This window comes from Ceratotherium simum, chromosome 18, assembly GCF_057802395.1.
Source record: "Ceratotherium simum simum isolate JZ-2026a chromosome 18, ASM5780239v1, whole genome shotgun sequence".
Classification (NCBI taxonomy): Eukaryota; Metazoa; Chordata; class Mammalia; order Perissodactyla; family Rhinocerotidae; genus Ceratotherium; species Ceratotherium simum.
In genome coordinates this window covers 8,753,183-8,768,984 of record NC_141917.1, presented here as the reverse complement: position 1 = coordinate 8,768,984, position 15,802 = coordinate 8,753,183, and the positions used below count along the sequence as shown (strand labels likewise).

The following is a 15,802-nucleotide window of genomic DNA, read 5'->3' as shown; positions in this document are numbered from 1 at the left end:
GGGGAGGGGCGGGGAGAGCGGGGAGGGAGGGGCGGGGAGAGCGGGGGAGGGCCGGGGCGGGGCGCGGGCCGGAAGGGGCGGGGCGCCCAACCACGGCTGCCGTCACTTCCGGCGGCCGGGGGGCGGGGCGCGGCTGCCTCACGCGGGCGGGGAACGGCTTCCCTCCGCCTCTCCCCGAGGGTTGCACGGGCCTCGGGGTGGACGGGGGGAGGAGCCGAGCTCGGGTGGCACCGAGGGAGGCGACAAAGAGGGCGCAGAGCCGAGGGGCCGAGAGCAGCAGGGACGGGCGCCGGCCCGGCCAGCGTGCACGACCACGGCTGTGGGGGACTTAGGAATGGCCTGCGCGCTGGGGAAAACACAGGTTCTGCGGCCGCCCCCCCGCCCCGAGAGTCGGGTGCCCCTAGTCTGCGGCGGGCCCGGGAATATGCATTTTTGCTCGACACCGCGTAGTTCTCATGCACGTTTTGAGAAAGTACTAAAACATCACTGCGGTGTGTCAAAATTCCTCCCGGGGCACTTCTGCATTTGGATGGAAAGACGACTTAATAAACCGCTGTGGCTGACTTGAGACATCCGCCTCTAAGCGGAATCGGTTCAGAGGCGGACGGACAGGGCTTGATGTTCTGAGTTGTGGGCGCTAACCTGGCCAGAGCTGAATTGCTTCGGCAAGGCTGAGCTGTGCCTGCACCAGCACACCACCTTCCCTCACCGTAATCCTTGGCTTTTTCTCTAAATGAACTATTTAGAAAATTCAGATGAGACGGGCCACCACCTTAGAATTGCCTGCGTAGAAGTAAAGATGTCTCTAACCCCAATAAAAACTATTTTAAACAATATGCAGATGACTTTCAGAAATAGATTGAAGAATTCTAGCAATCTCTTTTCTACCTGTGTGAGGGAAGGAATTGGGAAGACCCCTCCTCTAAGCCTCATCAATCAGAAGCCTTAGAATAAAAATAGTAAAATGGAGTCCTCCAGAAAGAGAACAGCTTTTGAAGACTAACGTCACTGATTTAACTAATGTCACTTGTTACCCAAGGCAAGCAAGCAAATTCTTGACACAGTAATGAAGACCCACTGATTTCCAGGGCTGACCTTGAGAATTGAGCGTATTTAATCCTTTCCTTAAATATGTTTATATCTCCCAAGAAATTGAATTTGAAAGAGGCTCATTCCCCAACCCCCATCCCTCCCACCCACCCCCAACATGAGCTCACACCCCATAAGGCCAGTGGCAGAGCATTCCTCACTCAGCTCAGCCCAGGGGCATGGTTCAGGACCACCAGACCCAGTCTCAGATGCTGTATAGCATGAGGGGGAAGGATTCTGAGAGAGAGAAGTAGGCTCTGAGATTTGCTGAAGGAAGTATTAGTAGGGCAGGTATGCAAACCTCTTGGCAGCAGAGCCAGTTAGGATTGGAGGAATGTGTGTGGAGATGGTGGGGGTGGCAGGCTGTCTCCTTTTGTCTTTAGGTGTCTTCCTTAGTGATGCTTAAAGGAAAGTTGCTTCTAGAATTGAGAATTGCCCCAGCCTTTCTTCATTTGGCCTTTGGAGGTGAAATATTAGAGTAATAAGCCAACATTCATTTCATTAAGTCCCTACTATGTGCCAGGCACTGGTCCTCACGAACAACCCTTTGGGATACAGAAGTCAGTCAGACCTCTCTTGGTTGCCATTGACAGGAACCCAACTAAACTGGTAGGCAAAAGGAAGGAATATACTGTTGACATGAATGAATTGTGACAAGGGTAGTCGTGCACTGGGCCTCAGGGACTACTAGAACCAGAGTCCATTTCTCTGCCCCCATCCCTAAGCTCTGCTTCTCTCTGCACCTTAGCTTCATGCTATCAGACCAGCTTCCTCCACGTGGCTGGAGATAAAGGCACTGATGGCTCTCAAAGTCTCATCTTCAGCCTTACCATCAGACAGCCTCTGAGGGATGATCGCTGGTTTTATGTAAAAAATTCCCAGAGAAAGACAGTTAATTGGTCTAGCTAGGTGCCCATCCCTGAACCAAATGGTTGTGCCAAAGAAGTAAGATCTGTAAGAACATGGACACTATCATTGAACTACATTATTGGAGTGGAGAAAGAACATTTCCCACAAGAATGGGGAGGACAAAACAATAGACGTCCATTATATTAGAATTCTCATTGTTTTCAAATGAGAACACCAATATTATATAGAAATATTTTCATTTGCCATACTTTTATCCAAGGAAACCAGTGTTAGAAATGGTACAGAATTCCTGTCTGGAAAAAAACGTTATTTTGATCAAAAGAGACACTTGAAGGTATAGCATACACATGTTCCAGCCTCATTTGTGTGTGTGTGTGTTTACTGTGCCCTGAGGATACTATAGTAATGCTGAGTTTCCATATAGCAATAAAATGAGCAAGAGGGGATATGTAGGAAGAGTATAATTTTATGAGCACTAACTATAACAATAAGCTAACAATAACAATAATTAACCAAACTCCCTATTATGTCCAATGACTATCAACAGCAATCCTGTGAAGTTAATGTTATACCCATTTCACAGATGAGGAATCTGAGACTCACAGCAGATGATAAGTAACTAGCTCTTCGCCTTAAACGTAGATGAGGAACTAGAATTAAGTCACCGGTCTGTCTGATTCCAGGCCCCCAAAATTTAAATCTCACTGGTTTGCCATCAGCAGCCACTCTCTTGACACTACCATTAAACGCTCAGCTTTTTACTGTGAGCCCACATCTATGTAGAAACCCTTGACTTTGCAACAGTTGCACAGAATTGCTAAAGAAGAAGCAAAGATATATAATTAGGCAAAGTGCCTTACTATAAGCTTAAAATAACCAATGTTAACAAATTTTTGAAGGTGATTTATGGCATTATCTTAACACTAAAATCTTCCCTTCCCTTTCAGCTCATCTTCCTTTCCCTTCCATCTTTCTTTTCTATTTCTCTTCCCTTCCTGCAGTGAGACACAACAGTGATGTGGGAAAGAACATGGGGGCTGAAGGGAGAGGCATGCAGGTGACAGAGAAAAGAGAAGACTGGTGTGGTTGGACAATTGCTTACATTGAACAAATAAGTAAGGATGTTGAGAATAATGATGGCCAGATTTCTCACTGTTGGAGAAAATACTAACATGCAAAGAAGGAAGGCTAGAAAGAACCTGGAGATGTTGGACTGGAAATGTAGGTATTGTAATGAACTCGCTTTAAAAAATGTAAATATATATAGAAATATATATGCATGTGTGTGACTGTATATTAGATTTTAGATATACTAGGAGAATATATTGTATTTGATATTCCTAGTATATATACTAGGAGTATATATAAGAGATATAATATTTATATTTTAATATATAATAAATATATTTCCTAGTTCTGTCCTCTGAGAGGATCTACATGCAGTGATACCCCAGTAGCTATAAGCACATTGAGTATACAGATTTTGGTTTCTATTACCACGGTCCACTAAAAGGAACCAAGACTGTGTGATAACATAATGATGGATAAATGTCATTATACATTTGTCCAAACCCATAGAATGTACAACAGCAAGAGTGAACTCTAATGTAAACTATGGGCTTCAGGTGATTATGATGTGTCAATGTAGGTTCATCAATTGTAACAAGTGTACCCCTTTGTTGGGGGATGTTATAATGGGGGAGGCTATGCACATATGAGGTAGGGGGTACATGGGAATCTCTGTACCTTTCTCTCAATTTTGCTATGAACCTTAAACTGCTTTAAAAAAATAAAGTCTGAATTTTTTTTTAAGTATTCATATTGAAAAAAAGGGAACCAAGACTCTTTGAAGAAATGTCAGATTTTAGGGCAGGGGCAGGAAAACTATAAGATGAGCCTAGAACATCGTGTGGCAGAAATAAAGGAAGTGCTCAAAGACTAATAGGGGCATGTTTAAAGGACACAGAAATCAGCTCAGAGGGGCTCCCATTGGCCAAACTGGGGACAATTTGAGCATCAAGAGAAATATTTACAGTAACAGATTATAACCTATTGAATAAAATAGGAATCCATGAGCTCATAGTGATATAAATAAATAAGCAGAGAGACAGAAAATCTCTTCCTTTGTAGTATAATATCAACAATAAATGTAAAAGGAATGATATAAATAGAAAATCATTTGTCAACCAAACAGTGGTTCAGGCTGGGGTGGTCAATGGAGGCCAGGACTGGGTGAAGTTTCGGTGAGGAACAGGATTTTACTATATTGTTGGAATATTTTCCAACAGTTCCAAAAGAATAATAGGAACTTTACAGTGAAGACATCAACATGACTAGATGATCAAAGTTAACATCACCAGTGATGGGACAGATTGACATAATGAGAAAAGCAAAGCTTGCCAAGAACGCATGCCTGAGTCTGGGCATGGGAAATAAAACCTTGTTCTGTTTGTGTCAATCTCCTAATTCTTGCAGAAAAAAATAAAAGAAAGACAAATCACGGTCGACTTCTCCAGGTCTTCCTAAGTGACAGCACCCTGAGTGTTTATCCATGTGACGCAGACCAGGCCTTGAAAGTTCCTTCTTAAGAGACCAAGGGTGGAAAAAGAGAAGTTGGGAACCCCTTCTTGCACCACACAGAAATTCAGATCGAGTTGCCACATTTCTGACCTCATTGCTCAATGAAGCCAGATAAAGAAGACACTTTATTCAGTGCCCGTGTACACAAAAGCTCACCCACAAACAAGGCATGTTCTTTGTTTGTGTGACTACTGGGAAAGGGCAGAATGTGGGGAGGGCCACAGGGGACTCAACACAGCCGAGGACTCTGAGCTCTCTGCTGCCACGTCAAGCAAGGTCAATAAGTCCTGGGCAAACACGGTTGAATCCTGGGATGGAGCCAAATGTCAGCAGGTGAGCAGGTGCCCAGCAGGGACCAGAGCCCATTAGAGTCAGCAGCTGGCTCGAGCCGTGGGATTGCAAATAGGGTCAGAAACGAGGCATAATCTGACATTCCCTCATTCTGCCAACCCACAGAAAATGGAGCACAAACACATGCCCCTTCATTTCCTTTACAGTAGGTCTCCCTTCCAAAGCAAATTATGATCTATGACTTGTAAAGGGTTGCAGGCAAGTTGGGAAATACTAGACTTCTCTACTATAGGATTTCTGGGTGCCTTTAGTCTACTAAAATGTGTAGAGAATCTACAAGCGGGGAATATGGTCACCAGTGGCGTCTGCATGTCCTTGGCCACTAAACCCTTCCCTAAGAGGCTGTCTCCCACCGCTGGAGTCGCCAAGCATACAGTCTGCAAAATGCTGCACCACACAAGTCCACAGACCCCAAGGATAAGTGAACTAAGGGATCCACGCTTGAGAGCAGAAAAGCATCTAAGTCGGCCGTGGAACCTTCCACATCCAGAGATTCCTATAGCCCAGGAATTCCTTGAAGCTGTGTTGGATTTCCCAGGCTAAGTCAGATCACCCCAGGCTGGCAATAAATCCTGATTCCGAGGGTGACTGCTGGGCTTCCCCGTGTAAGCCCATGGGCTCAGCTCCTGAATGTCATGGGAGCTCCGTGGCAGTCAACACGCATTTTCAGGAGGGAACTAGGAACTTCTTAATGTTCTTGCCTTTGGGATGTGGTATAGTGGGCTAAATGGTGGCCCCCGAAAGATATGTCCACGCCCTAATCCCTGGAACCTGTGATTGTTACGTTATTTGGAAAAACAGTCTTTGCAGATACAACTAAGTTAAGGATCTTGAGATGAGATCATCTTGCTTTATCCAGGTGGACCATAAATTTGGTGACAGGCATCCTTATAAGAGTGAGGCAGAGGGAGATCTGAGACACACAGAGGAGAAGGCCATGTGAAGACAGAGGCAGAGACTGGAGTGGTGCAGCCACAGCCACGGAACGTCTGGAGCCACCAGAAGCTGGAAGAGGCAAAGAATGGATTCTCAGAACCTCTGTAGGAAATGTGATCCTGCCAACACCTTGATATCAGGCTTCTCGCCTCCAGAACTGTGAGGGAATAAATTTCTGTTGTGTTAAGCTACCAGGTTGTGGTAATTCGTTACAGCAGCCACAGGAAACTAATACAGTGGTTGCGGAATATTCATGCTCACCACCAGTCTAGACTTCAACGTTGACTTGCTGTTGCAGAGGCTGTGCCATGTCTCCAGTTTCAACCCCCTCTGCCACAAATGGCTACATGCATTTGGGGGCAGCTCCCTGGGCCCCAGGGGAATATCTCTCTAACTGATGAGTCTCGGGCAATATACATTTCCATTTGATATTTTGTCTCCTAACCTGAAATTGTGTAGTTGCCCTAAAGTGCAGCTGTTCCTTAGAGATTTTAGCTTAGATATTTGGAACCCTAAGGAACCTTGAGCGATTATCTGGCACCTCTCACTCCTGTATTTATCAAAACCATTAAGCACTGAGGCTGTATTTCTTTTGTTATCTTCTTGTATGTCTTCATTAGCATGAAAAAATTACTGAGTGCTTATTCTGTAGAATACGCTGTGTTAGACCCTGAAGATAAGGAGGTCAGGCAGGTTGAAGACCTGATTCCCGTCCCCAAAGAAGGTTACCACTGAATTAGGGGCTACTGCCTAGTTTTACTTGGAAAGAATCTTTTCACAACCTCACTTGGGGAACCCAGGTAATGATTACCATTCTGACTAATTAGATGTGACTTTGGAGTCTAACCAGAATTTCTAGATTACTTAGGTTTAAGTCTTCTTTTTGACCACAAACGTTAAAGCATATGAATACACATACATGTTATTTTTGTTTGTGAAGTTCTCCATGCCCCCTTCTCCTGGCAGCAATATCTGCCTTTCTTTTAGAGAACTGTTCCTCCCTCACTCCAAACACAGAGTTCCAGAGGAGCTGCTAGTCTCCCCACTGGCCCATTCCCCTTTCCTCTTCCGGCCCTGGGGAGAGCATGCCATCTAGGCTGGACCAAATGTTTACTCTCTTGGTGCCCACGGATGTTTTGTTTCCACTGCTGTCCCCTTCAATCCACCCACCATCCTTCAACCGCACTCTGAGTCCAGGGTTCTGACACTTTAGTTCAGTTACATCAACACAGCTTTGATATTGATTCTAACAATTTTTATTTTTTTATTTTTTTTTGTGATTGGCCCCGAGCTAACACCTGTTGCCAATCTTCCTCTTTTTGCTTGAGGAAGAGTGGCCCTGAGCTAACATCTGTGCCCATCTTCCTCTATTTTGTATGTGGGATGTCTCCACAGCATGGCTTGATGAGTGGTATAGGTCCGTGCCTGGGATCTGAACCCATGAGCCCCAGGCTGCCAGAGCAGAGCACGCTGAACTTAACCACTATGCCACCGGCTGGCCCATCTAACAATATTTTAATTTAAATTTTGACTAGTTATTCAGAAGCTCTAAAATAATAACATCCAACATTAATGGAGCCCTTGCTGATGCCAGGCGCTGTCCAGTGAACTTGATGCTTATTAACTCATTCAATTCTCAACACTCTGATGAGGCAGGAGCTGAAGAGGAAGACACTCAGGTTCTGTGAGTTACCCAGGTCCCGCATCTCAAAGTGGCCACACTCAGCATCTGGCTCCAGGGCTGTGCCAGGAACACATCCGGGCTCACAGGGTACTCTGTGAGTCCCCATCAGAGGTGGCCCTGCTCCCCGTATCTCTGAGTTCAGATGGGTGTTTAACCTCACCCCTTTCCCTGACTTTCCTCCCTGTGATGCTCCATGTCCCACTTCTGGGGTGGCCCTCACAGCTGTGTCCCTACACTGCACAGTGCCTCACCTCCTTGTTAATAAGACTGCAGGGACCACTCTCTTGACTGTCTAACTTCTGGATATTCATTGAGAGACTGAATTTACAAACAGACAATGGCCAGACCATATATGACAGTAGAACGTGACCCACAATCTGCAGCAACCAGTCCAGGAAGCCAGCCACAACCACTGCAGCATTTGGCCCAGAACGGTCAGCACTTAATACCTGACCGCTTCCCTCATTTTTGGCCCCACTTCCAATTTAGGACCAACCAGAGAAAGCCAAATGTGCACCCTAACCAATCACATGGGATGCCTGCTTCTAGTTAGCCCTGCTCCAGCTTGCCCAGGCAAACAGCCTCCGATCAGAGCATATCTGAAGCCTTCCCTTTTTCCACTGTAAAGCTTTCCCACTCAGTCTGCCTTTGAGTCTCTGCCAAACACTTGTCCGTAGCTGACTCCTTTTGTAAGCAAGCTCTGAATAAATAGTCTTTGCTTTTCTTGTGTGAGTGGTCTTTGTTTATCTCCACATCGTTTTAGTCGTAACTGGTCCTTGGGTCTTTTTGTTGGTGCCCTGCCCATCCCTGCCCTCCAGATAACCTTCACCACTCTCTCTCAGGCCAGTCCCCCAGTCTCAAATCTGTCCCATTTCGACAGGAATGATGCTGCCCAACAAGCATCAGCCTTTTTTGCAGTGACTCATCAATTTCCTCATCAGGCCACTTGATTCCATGGCAGGTGAGACCTCCAATCACTGCCGTGACACCCACAGAGCCTCATTTTAGCCCCAGTACAGGGAAACGGTTGCCATGGTGATGGATGCCGCCGGCGGGCTCTTTGCAGCCAGCCCACGCCAGGGAGGGGCCGGGCCTACTGCTCCTGAGCTGCTCGACCCCCAGCCTCACCTCCTCCCAGCGCCCACCCCTCCAGAGCAAAAAGATGCTGGGGATGGGGATTGTCCATGTCATCACTCTTGGATCCTTGGCTTCGCACATGCCCCACGTTGGCTGTTAATAGTTGGAGTCACTTGGTTGTGTAGCTTAGACTGTGTTGCTTAGCAACGAAATAACAAACAACGTAAATCAAATCTCCATTGAATCTGCAAGAATGCCTTGTTTACATGGATGCCATCTCAGTGGGCAGTGCCAAGGTGGGGGTGGGGGCAGTCTAAACCTTTTTAAAAGGAGGATTAACGCATACAGTAAAAAGTGCACAAAGCTGAGGTGCACATCTTGATCACTGTAACCAACACCCAGATCAAGATATAGAACATTTCCCAGACCTCACAGAATTCCCTCCTGCCCCTTCTCAGAGACATGAATGTGACTTCTGTCACCATCAATTTGTTCTGCCTGTTTTTGAACTTCATATGACTGGAATCTGACAGTATGGACCTTGTGCCTCTGATATTTCACTCACCACTAGGTCCATGAGATTCTCCCATGTTGTGCGTGTAGCTGGAGGAGGAAGGGATGCTGCTTGAACACTGTTCCCTCTGCCTCCAGCAACAGGACTGTCAGGGCTCGGAGCTTCAGCCTCCTGGCTTCTCTGCTTCACCTATGCCATTGAAACTCCCTGGATGGACGGCCATCTGAACCAAACCTGAGCTCACCATGCCTCCTTGGATACTGGCCCATCTCTGCAAGTGGATGGGGCTGCCCTAGCCTCTGTTCCAAGGACTCCCAACCTGTTTCTTCCCAACCAGTTGGTGTGGCTGAGTCCCTGCATTCCTTGTTCCCAGAACCGCCTGAGTGAGGGCGTCCCAGAGCCGTGGCCGCCCAGACAGCTCACTGCATCAGGACCTCGGGCATAGAATTCTCTTTCTTCCAGACAACTTCTCCTTCCTTTCCAGTTAGTTGATCCTTTTCTAATTTTTTAAACCACTTGTGTTTGTTTGTTTGTTTGTTTTGTGAGGAAGATCAGCCCTGAGGTAACATCTATACCAATCCTCCTCTTTTTGCTGAGGAAGACCGGCTCTGAGCTAACATCTATTTCCAATCCTCCTCCTTTTGTTCCCCCAAAGCCCCAGTAGATAGTTGTATGTCATAGTTGCACATCCTTCTAGTTGCTATATGTGGGACACCACCTCAGCATGGCTGGACAAGCGGTGCGTCGGTGTGCGCCCGGGATCCGAACGCTGGGCCGCCAGTAGCAGAGTGCGCCCGCTTAATTGCTAAGCCGCGGGGCTGGGCCCTAAACCACTTGTTTTGAAATGATTTTAGACTTACAGAAAAGTTGCGACAAGTACAGATTCTTGTATACATTTCACCCACATTCACAAGTGTTAATATTTTGCCACTTTTGCTTTGCCATTTTTTCTCTCTATCCATACATGAATATCTTGTATATATTAATTTTTCTAAGCTGTTTGAGAGTAGATTGTAGACATGATGCCTCTTTGCCCCTAAATACTTCCTATATATTTCTTTTGAAAAAAGGACATTTTCTTACATAACCACAATACATTTATCAAAATGAGGAAATTAACATTGGCACACCAACATTATATAATCTACAGACGTTATGCAAATTTTGCCAATCATCTACTAATGTCTTTTTTTCCGAAAGTTGCAGTTTTTTTTTTTTTAATATGTATTTATTTAGTGTGTGTGTGTGTATGTGCGCGAGGAAGATCAGCCGTGAGCTAACATCCATGCCAATCTTCCTCTTTTTGCTGAAGGAAGACTGGCCCTGAGCTAACATCCGTGCCAATCTTCCTCCACTTTATATGGGACGCCGCCACAGCATGGCCTGACAAGCGGTGTGTCGGTGTGTGCCTGGGATCCGAACCTGGGCCGCCAGCAGTGGAGCGCGCGCACCTAACCACTACGCCACGGGGCCAGCCCCCGAAAGTTGCAGTTTCTAAAAATTATTTTTTATTGTCGTAAATTATATATAACGAAGTTTACCATTTTAACCATTTTGAAGTATGTAATTTGTGGCATTAAGTACATTCACAATGTTATGTAACCATCACCACTGTCTTAGGCTGTTTGGGCTGCTATAACAAAATACCACAGACTGGATGGCCTATAAACAACAGAAATTTATTTCTCACAGTTCTAGAGGCTGCAAGTCCAACATCAAGGCGCTGGCAGATTAGGCGTCTGGTGACAGTCCACTTCCTGGTCCTAGACAGTAGTCTTCTCGCTGTGTCCTCACATGACAGAAGGGGCAAAGGAGCTCACTGGGGTGTCTTTTATAAGGACAGTAATGTCATTCATGAGGGCTCCACCCTCATGACATAATCACCTCTCAAAGGCCCCACCTCCAAATACCATCACATTGGGGATTAGGTTTCAATGCTGTATATGAATTTTGGGAGACACAAACATTCAGTCTATACCACCTACTATCCATCTCCAGGATTTTCTCATCATCTCAAATGGAAACTCTGTACTCATTAAACAATAACTCCCCAACTCCCCCTCAGATCCTGGTAACTACCATGTATTCTGTCTCTAAGAATTTGACTATTCTATGTACGTCATAAAAGTGGAATCACACAATATTTATCCTTTTTTGACCAGATTATTTCACTTAGCACAGTGTCCTCAAGGTTCATCCATGCTGTAGCATGACTGATGTCCTTTATAACAAAAAGGGGGGAAAAGCTTTTTTCCTGGTCCAGGATCCAATCCAGAATCCATATTGCATTTAGCGGTCAGATCTCTTTAGTCCCCTTTCATAAGGAACAATTCCTTAGTCTTTCTTTGTTGTTCATAACATTGACATTTTTGTAGGGTACAGGCCAATTATTTTGTAAAATGTCTCTCAATTTCATTTGTTTGATATTTCCTCATAGTGAAGTTAGGGTTATGTATTTTTGGCTCGAGCAGCACTGAAGTGATGTTGTGCCCTTCTGTTGCATCATGTCACAGGCACATGTTGTCAATTTGTCCCGTGACTGGTGATGTTAACTTTGATCACTTGGTAAGATGGCTGCTAGTTTTCTCCACTGTAAAGTTACTATTTCTCCTTTGGTAGTTAGTATCCTGTGGGGAGACAGTTTGAGACCATTTACAAATCTTGTTTCTCGTTAAACTTTCACCCACCGTTTTAGCATCCATTGATGATTCTCCCTGACACAATTATTACTATGGTGGTTCCAAATGGCATTTTCTAATTCTATTATTCGTTCTACATATTTTACTTTTCCATTTAAGGAAGAGTTTCCCATTCTCCCCATTTATTTATTTTTTCATTTATATAGTTATATTAGTATGTACTTACAGATTCTTACTTTAGACTAGGATTATAATACAGTAAGAATAGTTATAATTCAATACTATCATTGTTGGTCAGATTATCCCAGATTTATCCAATGGGAGCCCCTTCAAGCTAACTTCCTTTTGTCCTTTTGATAAGTTCCTATTATTCTTTGAGCACTTCCTCATAGTCTGACAGAATATGTTCCAGCTTATCTCGTATATTTCCTACCTGAATTCTGGAATTAGCCACTTCTCCCGGGAGCCCTGGTTCCTTTCAGTGGAGAATGGTATTCAGAAACCCAGATCTGGGTGCTGGGTGATCTTCGAGGCCCTCTTAGGTGGTAGAATTACTGGAGTTGTCTTCATCTGGACACACCAGCATCAACTATACTGAACTTCACCCTGTACACGTGCCTTCATACACCTGTTCTGGTCATCAGTTGACGGCTAAGTTATAGATATTGAAAACCATGAGTTCATTCCAGGAGGTGGATTACAAGTGCCTTATTTTCTTTATTTTTTTAATGTATGTATTCATGTATTCATTTCCTATTTTTGCTATAAAAATTCACCACAAACTTAGTGGCTTAAAACAACAAAAATTTATTGTCTTACAGTTGTGGAGCTCAGAAGGCTGAAATGGGTCTACTGGCCTGCATTCAAGGTGTTTGCAAGACTGGGTTCCTTCTGGAGGCTCTAGGGGAGAATCTGTTTCCTTGCCTCTTCCGTCTTCTAGAAGCTGTTTGCATTCCTTGACTCGAGTCCCCTTCCTCCATCTTCAAAGCCAGCAGCTGTATCACTCCGACCTCTGCTTCTGTCCTCACATTTCTTCTCTGACTCTGACCCTCCAACGTCTCTCTTCTAAGGACTCCTGTGATTACTTTGGGCCCACCTGGACAATCCAGGGTACTCATCCATCTCAAGATCCTTAACTTAATCATATCTACAAAGTCTCCTACTCCCCCCCCCTTTTTTTTTTGCCTTGTAACATATTAACAGGTTCTGGGGATTGGGAGGTGGATGTCTTTGGAGGGCCATTATTCTATCACAATGTATTTTATATATTGTTAAATAATGAACATAAATTATTTTGGTGATAAAAAAACAGTTATAAGAAAGAAGGCACAGAGGGACAGGGGCCCTCTCGCCCACCCCTGCAACTCTTGCTGGCATCTGCCACCAGCTCCTGAAGCATCCCTGCCACTTTGGCCAGAGGGCGGCAGAGGGAGCAACTTGTGACTAGGTGGCCCAAGCTGGCGCCAAAGGCCAAGCTCCAGGGTTTCCGTCCCGGTGAATGGCAACGGGCTGCCAGGGGCTCTGCTTCCAACCCCCAGCTCCCCTGAGGAGGCGTCCTCCCTTTTCCAGTCTCTCAGATTCCTCCAGCTGGCACGCACTTTAGAGGCAAAACTGGGACGCCGTGGGGCGCTGGGACGCGGTTTCCATTCGAGTAGAGGATTGCAGGCACACGGTGGTGGTGTTTAATCCATCTCCGTGCATCTTATGCACGCAGCGTCTACAACGCTGTCGCCCTTTGCAACCCCTCCGCTTCTTCGCGCGCGCCCACCCTACCGGGCAGGGGTCCCGCGTGGTCCCGGAGCCCCCCGCCTCCCACGCTAACTCTCAGCCGCCTTGTTCCTGCTTTCTCCAGACCTCCCGCATCCCTATTGCTCCGACACTCCGATTTGCTTTTCTCTCCAATACAAATACTGCCGTTTTTCAAACCTCCCGCCCCCTGCGGTCCCTTTGATTCTGAGCCAGGCCTCGCTCGGAGAGTCAGGAGGGATTCCGCTGACTCGGCACCCCGTATTGGTGCGCCCCCTTTCCCTCCACGCCCTCCCCCACCCTCCGTCTCGGGCGGCCCTTGGGGGGCATCGCGCCCACCCAAGGACACCGCCCCTCTTGGCCCCTGGCGGCGCCCTCCGTTCTCGTTTCTCCCCCCGCAGCCCGAGGTCGGCAGCGACGCCGGAGGGGGCGGATCCAGGTGCCGCCGCCGCCACCCGCGCCTCGGAGAAGCCTTGTTTCGGCTGGGGGTCCGGTTACGGTTGGTTTCGGGGTCTCCCGAGGAGGCTGGGGTGCGCCTGGCACCAGACAGCTCCTTTGGTGTCGGGTGCCACCCTTTTCCTAGGACTGCAGCCCCTGGGGACTGGGCAGGGCCCAGACCGGCCTCGCGGGCAGCCTTCCCCCAGAGGTGCCCTCTGCCGGCTGTAACCCCAACCCACCCCATCCGAGAGGGGAAGATGGAGGCTTGAAGAAAAGGTGAAGGGCCAAGTGCCGGAAGCTGTTTCCAAGGCGATTTTCTTGCGCCTGGAACAGAAATGATACACAATACACAGCCCTCTAAGGACTAGAATACCCCCTGACCGTCCTCAAAGGACAATTATTTTTAACCTCTTTATTGAGGTATAACTCACGTACCATAGCATTCATCCACTCAAAGTGTACAGTGCAATGGTTTAGTTATTCCCAGGGATGTGCACCCACAATCAATTTTAGAACGTGTTCCTGTCTGTAAAAGGAAACCTACACCCATTAGCAGTCACTCCCCATTCCTGCTCTCCCACCAGCCCCTGGCAACCTCGGATCTCCTTTCTGTCTCTATTCTGGACATTTCGTGTAAGTGGAATCATATAATATGCGATCATTTGTGGCTGCCTTCTTTCACTCAGCATAATATTTTCAAGGTTCATCTATGTTGTAGCGTGTATCAGTACTTCATTCCTTTTTATCGCCAAATAATATTCCATTGTATGGATATAGCACATTTTATTTCTCCATTCATTAGTTGATGGACATTTGGGTGGTTTCCACTTTTTGGCTATCGTGAATAATGCTGCTATGAACGTCCATGTATAAATTTTTGTGTGAACATATGTTTTCATTTCTCTTGGCTATATACCTAGGAGTAGAATTGCTGGGTTGAATGGTAGCTCCAAGTCTAACATTTCAAGGAGCCATCAAAGACCTACTTTTATATATTTTATGAAGAGGGAGGTGGAGCCATTTCAAAAAGCAATTGAATAGATTGCAACAGCACTGGATAAATTACCTCCCACTTGTTGATAGAGAAGCTTCTGTACAGAAAGCCTACTATATGGAGACCTACGAGAGGAATTGCTCACTATGTTGAGAAGAGTAGGACAGAACTCAGGGAGGACTGGACCCAGGGAGGACATCCTGCTCCCAGTGAGAAGGGAGACAGACCTCCCAGCTCCCAGCTATAACCTATTACAGAGGCTTTATAACACAGAGAGTGCAGAAGTCCACAGGACCGCCCAGCGGTGGCTGGTTGGGGTGGGGGTTCTGGTGAGGCATGGGGAGGAGCACAGCTTTACAGCTGAAATAATATTTACCTCCATCTCCAAGAGACTTTGCAGCAGGCAGGGGGGAGAAGCATGGATTAAAGCCCAGCTGTGTGATGCTTGATGCTCTTGGCAGCGGAGAAAGGAGGAGGATGGGAGTGGGGGAGACAGGCCCAGGAGGGTAAACTCAGGCCTGACACTTCCATGTGTGCTAGGGAGTTTGGACTTGAACCTATAGGCACTTTCTTCCCAGGGAATTCTTGGAATTAGCCCAGACTGCAGAGGTGGTCAGATGTCTGCATGGCCCTGGTCCCCATCGGAGCATCCCTTTCTATTGCCAGAGTGTGATGGGTTTGGCAGCCTTTGGTGGCGGAGGGCCGAGCTTAAGCTGTGTGCACAATGATTATCCCGGCCTTTCTCTGTGCCTCTGCTCCCCGGACCGACCAGCATTCCAGCTCCAGTTCACATTCATGTTCAGGTGTGCCCACATCCTCTTGGGAACTGCGTCCTTTCATAATGTTACAACATCGTGAAATGTTCAGACATCAAGAAACCTCAG

At 46.6% G+C, this 15,802-nt stretch overlaps 1 long non-coding RNA gene across 1 annotated transcript; it reads left to right on the top strand.

Moving 5' to 3' along the window:
- Positions 1-74: 74 nt before the first annotated feature.
- On the top strand, positions 75-11,914 carry LOC147914579 (uncharacterized). Its single transcript, XR_015555078.1, has 3 exons — positions 75-3,180; positions 4,435-4,872; positions 5,750-11,914. It is a non-coding gene; the product is annotated as an uncharacterized LOC147914579 (long non-coding RNA).
- Positions 11,915-15,802: the final 3,888 nt, after the last annotated feature.